Source organism: Lissotriton vulgaris, chromosome 6 (genome assembly GCF_964263255.1).
Source record: "Lissotriton vulgaris chromosome 6, aLisVul1.2, whole genome shotgun sequence".
Taxonomy (NCBI): domain Eukaryota; kingdom Metazoa; phylum Chordata; class Amphibia; order Caudata; family Salamandridae; genus Lissotriton; species Lissotriton vulgaris.
This window is the reverse complement of record NC_141694.1, coordinates 1283742245-1283755694: the sequence shown is the minus strand read 5'-3', so window position 1 is coordinate 1283755694 and position 13450 is coordinate 1283742245. Positions and strand designations below refer to the sequence as shown.

At 51.5% G+C, this 13450-nt stretch overlaps 1 protein-coding gene across 2 annotated transcripts in view; it reads left to right on the top strand.

The window, feature by feature from the left end:
- The window catches only part of FNDC1 (fibronectin type III domain containing 1), a 1121378-nt gene that overhangs the window by 622388 nt on the left and 485540 nt on the right, over positions 1 to 13450 (top strand). The gene's annotated exons all lie outside the window — the stretch shown is intronic.

Sequence of the window (13450 nt, the reverse complement as noted above, 5' to 3'; positions counted from 1 at the left end):
AGGATGCGAGGTCACAGCCACGACACACATAACCACTGCCCGGGTCTCCATACTATTAGGCAGTGAGTCAGTGTTCATCTTTCTTTTCCCGCTCGCCAGCAGTTAAGTCACCCATTCTTTCAGCTCAGTTTGATTCTGGTGGTTAAGTGACACCGCGGGAGCATTTCTTCATCGCTCCAGCGGTACTTAGTAATCGTCTCGGGCGGCATCAATGCTGTAGCGGCTGGGAGCCGACAGAGGGCGCACTAACAGCAACAGTCAGTGAGGTAATAAATAGCATGTGAATAAATGTGACATGCAGTAGACACGGCCCTGATAGGTAAGTGCCGGTGCTAAGCACCAGAAAGCACCGGCACAATTAGCAAAGCAACCCGCTTCTCCCTATGTACTGGCGACCTTAGGCCTGCTGCTTCAGCTGCGGGGGGCGCGCGCAGCCGTGAACGGCGGCTGCGCGCGAGCACTAGCACGCAATCTGAGAGGCAGGGACGGCACGCGACTGGGGCAAGCCGTGTGTCCTGTTGAAAGAGGGTACCCCTCCTTAGGTGCTCGGTGACTTGTTGGGGGCCTGTTGACGACTGTGCACCTGCCCGTCCTTGTGCAAGACAGTCTGTCCAGTGCTCACCCTCATTTGGCGAACGTCACCATGGAGCGCAAAGACACGCCGAGACGAGGTAGGAAGGGGGGGGGGTGTCTCTGTGTGTGCTTGCGCATGCGCTGCGGCGAGGGGGGGATGTTCTGTATGTGTGTGTGTGAGTGTGTGTGGGTGAGTGTGTGTATGTGCGGCGAGGGGGGGGGGTCTGTATGTGTGAGCGTGCGTGTGAGTCTGCTTCCAAGGAGCCATGGGAGACAGGAAGCGCGCGCGACCTGATCCCAGTTCCAAGGTTGCGCGTGCACCTCGCTTGTCTGTCTCCCTTGACTCCTCGAAAGCCAGAATGATTACAATAGAGTCTCGGAACGACAGATTGCTTCGCAATCTGTTCGCAGTTCCGAGACCTAAAAAAATGCCCCCCCAGTGGTCAAAAACTTTCCCCACCCTGGCGACCCACCAACAAAACGCCTGGTGCTAGCTACGGCCAGTCCGGCCCTTGTACCTTTTTTGTGTGTTTGTTTTACATTTGAGGTGTCTGAAGTTCATACATATACCTCGGAAATTCATAAACTTTAGACAGCACATCGTCAGAGAGACAACTGTTGCTCAATGTTGTCAAATAGTGCCATCTATATTTCATGCATTCATTCTTAGAAATGTCAAGTTATATATATTAACTTTAGACACATTAAACAAAAGCACAGGCTAGGCTTCACAGTGCAGCCTAAGGAACAAAAACTCCATTGTTCAATGACGGTTTATGAATGGCATTAGGTTTTCCGCCCGAAAAGATTTTGGCAATAATACATGAAAGTGGCGTAGGCAAACTTTTTTTTCGACACGTTCATATGATATTTTTTTTATATTTGACCCAGGCAGTTACTATCAGCTTCAATTGGAAGTAGGTCTAGCAGGAGTGAGCATGGATAATGTTTACTCTGCTTGTGCCAAGTTCAAGTGCAAAAACAAGTCATATTGGAATGTTTTTGTGTTGTTTTTTTGGTATTCGCTTCGCGTGTAAGGGGCAGATTTACTATTTTTTCACGTAGCACACTAAAGCAGCCGCAAATGCTGCACTGTGCCACAAGAAATGCAGAGAGGAGGAGAGCGCACTATTTACTAAAATAAGGCACTCTCCCACCTCTCACTAGCGCTGGTACTGAAATCAGCTGTTGTGCGCCACAGAGACACCATTGCACCATTGTGCAAGGGTGTCTGCGTGAGTCTAGCATAGGTTTTGTACTGGAAGGATCCCTCCTTTATTTACAGCGCTAAACAAGTTTAGAGCTGGAGGGTTAATTGGGAAAAAAGATTTTGCACCGATTTGCATCACTTTTGTGATGTAAGCATGGTACAAAATCAAAATAAATCTCTCCCTCAATGTCCTGGATGATGGCATGAAAAGGAGATCAAACAATGAGAACAAAAACAAGCATTTACAATGCAATGGTTTTGCCTTTGTTAAAGTTAGAGCTATTGGCATTGCTCTTGACATTATTTTTATTTATGTTTTTTTTAACATAAATAAATGGCATTGTCATTTACAATGCCACTAGCTTTATCTATCGCAAATGACACACACAAACACACACAGAGCCCCCCACACACAGCCACACACAGCCCCCCACACACACAGCCCCCCACACACAGCCACACAGAGCCCCCCACACACACAGCCACACAAAGCTTCCTACACACACAGCCACACAGAGCCCTCCACACACACCAACACAGCACAAGCAGGCAACAGGGGCACAAGGAGGCACAAGCAGGCAACAGGGGCACACAGAGGCACAAGCAGGCAACAGGGGCACACAGAGGCACAAGCAGGCAACAGGGGCACACAGAGGCACAAGCAGGCAACAGGGGCACACAGAGGCACAAGCAGGCAACAGGGGCACACAGAGGCACAAGCAGACAACAGGGGCACACGCAACAGGGGCACGAAAACGGAGGCACAAGCGGGCAACAGGGGCACGAAAACGGAGGCACAAGCAGGCAACAGGGGCACGAAAACGGAGGCACAAACAGGCAACAGGGGCACGAAAACGGAAGCACAAGCAGGCAACAGGGGCACACGGAGGCACAAGCAGGCAAGCTCTGTACCCCCACGCCGGGACGCCCGCGCGTGAACATATTAGCTACATTCTATTAAGCACAAGCACTAAGGACACCCCAGCAAACACTCATGTGCACAACCCTAAACCACCAGGGAGCTTTCGTTTAAAATCCTATCGACCTAATGCCGCTTGGCACCCTGCTGCAGGCCTGTGTACATTAAGTGACCTTAACACCATCACTGGTAGTAATATCTATGCAAAACATTACCTCAAAGTCACATAACGGCACCAAAATGGTTACAGCTGGTAATTTATAAAGTATAAAATCTAAACTTTAGACATAGTAGAATAAAAGCTTCAACATAGCTGGAAAAAAAATAACCTGCCTACCCTGTTCTATGAACACAGGACTCCATGTCTCAAATCTGCCCATTATTTGATTAAATATATATCAGTGCATACCAGCCCCAAATAGTTGGCCCCACCAACCAACTGATACCATGTACGCGGACACAACCAACTGACAGCGCAATTGAAGGACCGTCCCGTCCCCTTGATGACAACTGACCCTGTACATACCAAGTAACACATTTTCAAGAGGTTTCATGATTCTCAACTACTGCCTGTCCTTCATTAGACTCACGACCTGGTGACAAGAATAGGACCCCTTTCAAACACCAACCTCTACCTGATGCCGGAGACTCTTCGTCCCATACCACCTCCCACCCCCGTTCCTCTTGCCAACCATACCTTCCCTTGGAAGCACAGGGCTCTAGAAATCGCATGTTTTGCCCCACTTTCCAGTTCTCTTACCTGCGGAGTCCTGGGCAAGGGCTGCCCGCTGCTGCCGGGACTGGCAGGTCCATGGTGTCCTCTCTGCTGTGCGGCCCCCCAGCCTCCAGCTCCAGGTGGACCTCCATATTGCGGGGCCGGGGCTCCGTCAGGACCTTCGGGAGGGTAGCCGGGGTAAGTGCGGGCGGGCGCGGTCAGCAACTGGTTCAGAGTCGGGGTGGCGGTGGGAGAGCCCCCTAGGAAGCGCTGGGGGCCTCCAGGGTAGGGCTTAGCGCGAGGGTAGGGCGGGTAGGCCCGGCCTGGATAGGGAGGGTATGCCGGGTAGTAAGATTCTGGGGGCTCTCGGTAGGGCGCACCATAACCACCAGGCTGATAGGCTCCGGGGGGCTGGTGGGTCCGTAGCTTTCGGGGGCGGCCGGCTCTCCGCCGCCGGGAGGAGAGGCCTCTTCTTCGTCGGGGCCACTTTCCGGCCCGCTGTCTGCGGCCACCTCGCCCGGCTCCTCGGGTCCCCCGCTTGGCTTCAGCTCCGGGGGACTGCCGAGGCCTGAAGGGGGGGCTGCGGCCATTAACGGGGACGGGAGATGCTGCGAGCAGGAGAGGGGGTGGGAACAACGGAGACCAGGGGGAGGGGAGTCTGCGGGGAGCGGGCCTGGCTGAGACAACAGGAAAGCACGGTCACCAGCGGGAGGGGGGCGGAAACGGGGACGGGAGATGCTGCGAGCAGGAGAGGGGGTGGGAACAACGGAGACCAGGGGGAGGGGAGTCTGCGGGGAGCGGGCCTGGCTGAGACAACAGGAAAGCACGGTCACCAGCGGGAGGGGGGCGGGAACGGGGACGGGAGACGCTGCGAGCAGGAGAGGGGGTGGGAACAACGGAGACCAGGGGGAGGGGAGTCTGCGGGGAGCGGGCCTGGCTGAGACAACAGGAAAGCACGGTCACCAGCGGGCGGGGACGGGAGACGCTGCGAGCAGGAGAGGGGGTGGGAACAGCGGGAAATTAAAGCAAGCACTCACCTGGACTTCTTCCGGGTGCCTTCAATGCCGGACCGGATTCGGGGGCGTTCCCGGCTTTCGGCTGACGTCGCGTGACGTCGGCAAAAGCCAAAGAATCTCGGGAACGCCCCCGTGTCTGGTCCGGCATTGACGGACAGGCCCCTCATCCAATGGCTAGGCTCCATTTATGGAGCCAGCCAATGAATGACGAGGGCCGACCCAAACCCACACACAGTACTCATTAGGTTTTTGCTGCGCAAAAAAGATGCGCAGAGCGCATCTTTTTGGCGAGGCAAAACCTAAAAAAGGATCCCAGAAATACCGCTACTTCTCAGCCCCGCCTAGCCCTACTTGCCAAAACGCCTTTTTTTTTTTTAAACCAGCTCGGCTGCACTCTGGTTACAATGACAACATGCCTGGGTTATATCCTCAAACTTCAGTAACGCTTCTGTTCACGGGTGAGCTTCTCCACGAGAAATCAGACAGCTGCTAACCTGGAGAAACACAGGCATATGACCACACAGCATTCTAGCAGGCATATGGCCTCACAATTCCTAACAGGCATATGGCCTCACAGCTCTAGCAGGCATATTGCATATATATATATATATATATATATATATATATATATACCTGTTAGGAATTGTGAGGCCATATGCCTGCTAGAGCTGCGAGGCTATATATATATATATATATATATATCCGGACAACTCTTACAAGTATATATCATCATCAAAAAGCTTTATTCGAATTTTTTCAAATCCATAAAAGCAATAACACATAAGTATATATATATATGGCCGGACAACTCTTAACAGGTATAAGCATTCACAACTCTAGTGGAATACCAGGTCATTTTTCACTCAACAGCCTTTACTTTCAGAAACATAAGCCTCTGGGAGACTGGTTCAAGAATCACGGTTTGTACCAACCTATAAGGAGTAACCAGACATCACAAAGTTAGGGAATGCAGCCCTATTCCTTTGTGACGTCACGGAACTCCAAGGTAGCTTTATACATTACTATTACTATTAGTAACATTTGACCACATATTAAACAGTTACACTGTTTACTTCGTACAGAGTTATACAGATTTTTTTAAATAATATCAGACACATTTCTTGCATAGATTTATGTTCAAAAGGTGGTTTGTAGCACATTAGTACACTTGATTAAATAGCGGGCACGATCATAACGGATCTGGGAGAGACCTTCTCTGCCCTCATCACGCCCACGCTTGAATGACAGGGTCTGGTAAACACTTCCAGCGTGTGCAATGTTAGCCCCTAAATGGCACGCTGGCTGGCAGTGTGTGCTTGTGCGTTCTGTACACAGTCCAGCACTGCCTGGCAGAAGGGTTGAGTAAACAAGCAGAATCTGAGGGACTTCTGCCCTCAACGAGTGACATGACAACTGTGGCGTCACTACTTTCTTGTTAACCGTGTTTATCAGCTGTACAAATGAGACAACGGCACTCTTTCTGGTAATATACATCTGTACAGTCCACTTCTATACAGCCAAGAGCTCCCACTCGCTAGATGAATGCGTGTGACAGACAGCAAGCGCTAACATGCCAGCTTCTGCCAAGCGCTATATGCCAGCGGGAGTAACTCTTCCAAGCTAGGTTAATTCTATGCGCTTAGTTGAGTAAGAAAACTACAAGTCCCAGAATGCAAAGAGCACATCAACATGGGACTGAATGAACTCCCCGTATCATTATAAAACCAATTAGCAATAAATACCAAAGCATCCATGCTAACACGTGTGCCTGCCTGCACAAAACAGCTACATTTGAACGTGAAACTCTGATCCACTAGTTTACAGCAAAACTGCAGATACATCAAGCTGATAGAAAGAAACACACAACACAATGGCATATTTGCAAAACTTTTAACTGATCTCCGCGACCCAAACTAGTTTTACTGACATGGGATATATGCAATTTCCATTATCCGTTGACGGAGTACAATATACATTTTTTATAAATAACGTGACTTATTCTTAAACGTGGGTTAAAAGTTAAAAAAAAAAGCGCGAGTTAATAGTTTACCAATTCTGCTACAAGTAAAATACGGTTCGTGAACTTTTTGGAGACCCGTTGCGCCTCGCCCTCTGTACTTTTAGGCTCATTAGCAGACCACTTTTAAATACACCAAACTACACTTTACTGAGCCCATCCAATCCCAGAACGGCTTGCAGGTACCGGTACTCACGTTTGACCTTTCACGCAGTTGTAGAACATGACTGCAGCCCCGCAGCGGCTGGCATGCCCCCGCAGCCGCGCTGCCCTTATCGCCGCCCTGCACGCGCTGGCAGGCTGCAGACACCGCGTCTCGAGCGCCCGCACGCGCCCTGCAGAGTCCGCGCGCCGATGCAATTACAGGCCAGATAGCAATCCTGCTGTCATGCCCGTGCCTCAGCTGCGGCGGTGGTGGCAGCCCTCCCTGGGCACGCCCCCTCCCCTCCCCTCCCTTCCCTCTCCGCCCTCCTGGGCCGCCCGCGTCACGAGGGCCCGCTACATGTGTTTGCTGGATGCAACATCTCCCTACAGGGCAATGCAGCGCCTTTGCAATTATTATCATCCGAAGCCCCAAGTTGTTGCTGTGGTAATGTCCCCGTGTGAGTGCCAGCTGAGGGATGTAGGCACGCCAATGACACTTCCTGAAAAATAAATTCAAACCGAACTGCAACGTGGAACTCCTTTCCATAGCGTTCAGTTTTGTAAATAGGTTAATATAAATCACGCTTTTTGCGAACACAAACATTTAAATATGCAAGAAACACATTTACTCACGATTTTCAGTGGTCATAAAATAGACACCTTTGTGATTTATTTTTATATCGCATACCTTGCGCTCAGATGTCAGTGCGCTTTACAGACAAACTCCAGGATGTAGTCTGGAAATTCATAGTACATCACGAAAACCAGCAAACAAAGCACTCACCTGGACTTCGTTCCGGGGCCGAGGCGGGACTTGCTCTTTCCCCGGGGCTCCTCCTTCGCTCGGGAGCCTCGCAGAAGTGCAGGCAATGCCGGACCAGACACGGGGGCGTTCCCGGCGTCCCGTGACGTCGGCAAAAGCCAAAGAATGTCGGGAACGCCCCCGTGTCTGGTCCGGGATTGACGGACAGGCCCCTCGTCCAATGGCAAGGCTCCGTTTACGGAGCCAGCCAATCAAGGACGAGGGCCGAACAAAAGCCACACTACTCTTCTCAACAGGATTTCGCCTGCGCCGAAAAGATGCGCAGAGCGCATCTTCGGCGAGGCAAAACCTAACAAGCATTTACAATGCAATGGTTTTGCCTTTGTTAAAGTTAGAGCTATTGGCATTGCTCTTGACATTATTTTTATTTATGTTTTTTTTAACATAAATAAATGGCATTGTCATTTACAATGCCACTAGCTTTATCTATCGCAAATGACACACACAAACACACACAGAGCCCCCCACACACAGCCACACACAGCCCCCCACACACACAGCCCCCCACACACAGCCACACAGAGCCCCCCACACACACAGCCACACAAAGCTTCCTACACACACAGCCACACAGAGCCCTCCACACACACCAACACAGCACAAGCAGGCAACAGGGGCACAAGGAGGCACAAGCAGGCAACAGGGGCACACAGAGGCACAAGCAGGCAACAGGGGCACACAGAGGCACAAGCAGGCAACAGGGGCACACAGAGGCACAAGCAGGCAACAGGGGCACACAGAGGCACAAGCAGGCAACAGGGGCACACAGAGGCACAAGCAGACAACAGGGGCACACGCAACAGGGGCACGAAAACGGAGGCACAAGCGGGCAACAGGGGCACGAAAACGGAGGCACAAGCAGGCAACAGGGGCACGAAAACGGAGGCACAAACAGGCAACAGGGGCACGAAAACGGAAGCACAAGCAGGCAACAGGGGCACACGGAGGCACAAGCAGGCAAGCTCTGTACCCCCACGCCGGGACGCCCGCGCGTGAACATATTAGCTACATTCTATTAAGCACAAGCACTAAGGACACCCCAGCAAACACTCATGTGCACAACCCTAAACCACCAGGGAGCTTTCGTTTAAAATCCTATCGACCTAATGCCGCTTGGCACCCTGCTGCAGGCCTGTGTACATTAAGTGACCTTAACACCATCACTGGTAGTAATATCTATGCAAAACATTACCTCAAAGTCACATAACGGCACCAAAATGGTTACAGCTGGTAATTTATAAAGTATAAAATCTAAACTTTAGACATAGTAGAATAAAAGCTTCAACATAGCTGGAAAAAAAATAACCTGCCTACCCTGTTCTATGAACACAGGACTCCATGTCTCAAATCTGCCCATTATTTGATTAAATATATATCAGTGCATACCAGCCCCAAATAGTTGGCCCCACCAACCAACTGATACCATGTACGCGGACACAACCAACTGACAGCGCAATTGAAGGACCGTCCCGTCCCCTTGATGACAACTGACCCTGTACATACCAAGTAACACATTTTCAAGAGGTTTCATGATTCTCAACTACTGCCTGTCCTTCATTAGACTCACGACCTGGTGACAAGAATAGGACCCCTTTCAAACACCAACCTCTACCTGATGCCGGAGACTCTTCGTCCCATACCACCTCCCACCCCCGTTCCTCTTGCCAACCATACCTTCCCTTGGAAGCACAGGGCTCTAGAAATCGCATGTTTTGCCCCACTTTCCAGTTCTCTTACCTGCGGAGTCCTGGGCAAGGGCTGCCCGCTGCTGCCGGGACTGGCAGGTCCATGGTGTCCTCTCTGCTGTGCGGCCCCCCAGCCTCCAGCTCCAGGTGGACCTCCATATTGCGGGGCCGGGGCTCCGTCAGGACCTTCGGGAGGGTAGCCGGGGTAAGCGCGGGCGGGCGCGGTCAGCAACTGGTTCAGAGTCGGGGTGGCGGTGGGAGAGCCCCCTAGGAAGCGCTGGGGGCCTCCAGGGTAGGGCTTAGCGCGAGGGTAGGGCGGGTAGGCCCGGCCTGGATAGGGAGGGTATGCCGGGTAGTAAGATTCTGGGGGCTCTCGGTAGGGCGCACCATAACCACCAGGCTGATAGGCTCCGGGGGGCTGGTGGGTCCGTAGCTTTCGGGGGCGGCCGGCTCTCCGCCGCCGGGAGGAGAGGCCTCTTCTTCGTCGGGGCCACTTTCCGGCCCGCTGTCTGCGGCCACCTCGCCCGGCTCCTCGGGTCCCCCGCTTGGCTTCAGCTCCGGGGGACTGCCGAGGCCTGAAGGGGGGGCTGCGGCCATTAACGGGGACGGGAGACGCTGCGAGCAGGAGAGGGGGTGGGAACAACGGAGACCAGGGGGAGGGGAGTCTGCGGGGAGCGGGCCTGGCTGAGACAACAGGAAAGCACGGTCACCAGCGGGAGGGGGGCGGAAACGGGGACGGGAGATGCTGCGAGCAGGAGAGGGGGTGGGAACAACGGAGACCAGGGGGAGGGGAGTCTGCGGGGAGCGGGCCTGGCTGAGACAACAGGAAAGCACGGTCACCAGCGGGAGGGGGGCGGGAACGGGGACGGGAGACGCTGCGAGCAGGAGAGGGGGTGGGAACAACGGAGACCAGGGGGAGGGGAGTCTGCGGGGAGCGGGCCTGGCTGAGACAACAGGAAAGCACGGTCACCAGCGGGCGGGGACGGGAGACGCTGCGAGCAGGAGAGGGGGTGGGAACAGCGGGAAATTAAAGCAAGCACTCACCTGGACTTCTTCCGGGTGCCTTCAATGCCGGACCGGATTCGGGGGCGTTCCCGGCTTTCGGCTGACGTCGCGTGACGTCGGCAAAAGCCAAAGAATCTCGGGAACGCCCCCGTGTCTGGTCCGGCATTGACGGACAGGCCCCTCATCCAATGGCTAGGCTCCATTTATGGAGCCAGCCAATGAATGACGAGGGCCGACCCAAACCCACACACAGTACTCATTAGGTTTTTGCTGCGCAAAAAAGATGCGCAGAGCGCATCTTTTTGGCGAGGCAAAACCTAAAAAAGGATCCCAGAAATACCGCTACTTCTCAGCCCCGCCTAGCCCTACTTGCCAAAACGCCTTTTTTTTTTTTTAAACCAGCTCGGCTGCACTCGGGTTACAATGACAACATGCCTGGGTTATATCCTCAAACTTCAGTAACGCTTCTGTTCACGGGTGAGCTTCTCCACGAGAAATCAGACAGCTGCTAACCTGGAGAAACACAGGCATATGACCACACAGCATTCTAGCAGGCATATGGCCTCACAATTCCTAACAGGCATATGGCCTCACAGCTCTAGCAGGCATATTGCATATATATATATATATATATATATATATATATATATATATACCTGTTAGGAATTGTGAGGCCATATGCCTGCTAGAGCTGCGAGGCTATATATATATATATATATATATATCCGGACAACTCTTACAAGTATATATCATCATCAAAAAGCTTTATTCGAATTTTTTCAAATCCATAAAAGCAATAACACATAAGTATATATATATATGGCCGGACAACTCTTAACAGGTATAAGCATTCACAACTCTAGTGGAATACCAGGTCATTTTTCACTCAACAGCCTTTACTTTCAGAAACATAAGCCTCTGGGAGACTGGTTCAAGAATCACGGTTTGTACCAACCTATAAGGAGTAACCAGACATCACAAAGTTAGGGAATGCAGCCCTATTCCTTTGTGACGTCACGGAACTCCAAGGTAGCTTTATACATTACTATTACTATTAGTAACATTTGACCACATATTAAACAGTTACACTGTTTACTTCGTACAGAGTTATACAGATTTTTTTAAATAATATCAGACACATTTCTTGCATAGATTTATGTTCAAAAGGTGGTTTGTAGCACATTAGTACACTTGATTAAATAGCGGGCACGATCATAACGGATCTGGGAGAGACCTTCTCTGCCCTCATCACGCCCACGCTTGAATGACAGGGTCTGGTAAACACTTCCAGCGTGTGCAATGTTAGCCCCTAAATGGCACGCTGGCTGGCAGTGTGTGCTTGTGCGTTCTGTACACAGTCCAGCACTGCCTGGCAGAAGGGTTGAGTAAACAAGCAGAATCTGAGGGACTTCTGCCCTCAACGAGTGACATGACAACTGTGGCGTCACTACTTTCTTGTTAACCGTGTTTATCAGCTGTACAAATGAGACAACGGCACTCTTTCTGGTAATATACATCTGTACAGTCCACTTCTATACAGCCAAGAGCTCCCACTCGCTAGATGAATGCGTGTGACAGACAGCAAGCGCTAACATGCCAGCTTCTGCCAAGCGCTATATGCCAGCGGGAGTAACTCTTCCAAGCTAGGTTAATTCTATGCGCTTAGTTGAGTAAGAAAACTACAAGTCCCAGAATGCAAAGAGCACATCAACATGGGACTGAATGAACTCCCCGTATCATTATAAAACCAATTAGCAATAAATACCAAAGCATCCATGCTAACACGTGTGCCTGCCTGCACAAAACAGCTACATTTGAACGTGAAACTCTGATCCACTAGTTTACAGCAAAACTGCAGATACATCAAGCTGATAGAAAGAAACACACAACACAATGGCATATTTGCAAAACTTTTAACTGATCTCCGCGACCCAAACTAGTTTTACTGACATGGGATATATGCAATTTCCATTATCCGTTGACGGAGTACAATATACATTTTTTATAAATAACGTGACTTATTCTTAAACGTGGGTTAAAAGTTTAAAAAAAAGCGCGAGTTAATAGTTTACCAATTCTGCTACAAGTAAAATACGGTTCGTGAACTTTTTGGAGACCCGTTGCGCCTCGCCCTCTGTACTTTTAGGCTCATTAGCAGACCACTTTTAAATACACCAAACTACACTTTACTGAGCCCATCCAATCCCAGAACGGCTTGCAGGTACCGGTACTCACGTTTGACCTTTCACGCAGTTGTAGAACATGACTGCAGCCCCGCAGCGGCTGGCATGCCCCCGCAGCCGCGCTGCCCTTATCGCCGCCCTGCACGCGCTGGCAGGCTGCAGACACCGCGTCTCGAGCGCCCGCACGCGCCCTGCAGAGTCCGCGCGCCGATGCAATTACAGGCCAGATAGCAATCCTGCTGTCATGCCCGTGCCTCAGCTGCGGCGGTGGTGGCAGCCCTCCCTGGGCACGCCCCCTCCCCTCCCCTCCCTTCCCTCTCCGCCCTCCTGGGCCGCCCGCGTCACGAGGGCCCGCTACATGTGTTTGCTGGATGCAACATCTCCCTACAGGGCAATGCAGCGCCTTTGCAATTATTATCATCCGAAGCCCCAAGTTGTTGCTGTGGTAATGTCCCCGTGTGAGTGCCAGCTGAGGGATGTAGGCACGCCAATGACACTTCCTGAAAAATAAATTCAAACCGAACTGCAACGTGGAACTCCTTTCCATAGCGTTCAGTTTTGTAAATAGGTTAATATAAATCACGCTTTTTGCGAACACAAACATTTAAATATGCAAGAAACACATTTACTCACGATTTTCAGTGGTCATAAAATAGACACCTTTGTGATTTATTTTTATATCGCATACCTTGCGCTCAGATGTCAGTGCGCTTTACAGACAAACTCGAGGATGTAGTCTGGAAATTCATAGTACATCACGAAAAACCAGCAAACAAAGCACTCACCTGGACTTCGTTCCGGGGCCGAGGCGGGACTTGCTCTTTCCCCGGGGCTCCTCCTTCGCTCGGGAGCCTCGCAGAAGTGCAGGCAATGCCGGACCAGACACGGGGGCGTTCCCGGCGTCCCGTGACGTCGGCAAAAGCCAAAGAATGTCGGGAACGCCCCCGTGTCTGGTCCGGGATTGACGGACAGGCCCCTCGTCCAATGGCAAGGCTCCGTTTACGGAGCCAGCCAATCAAGGACGAGGGCCGAACAAAAGCCACACTACTCTTCTCAACAGGATTTCGCCTGCGCCGAAAAGATGCGCAGAGCGCATCTTCGGCGAGGCAAAACCTAAAAATGGACAGTGAGAGGCTCCAGCCTCCATGTTAAGACTCACT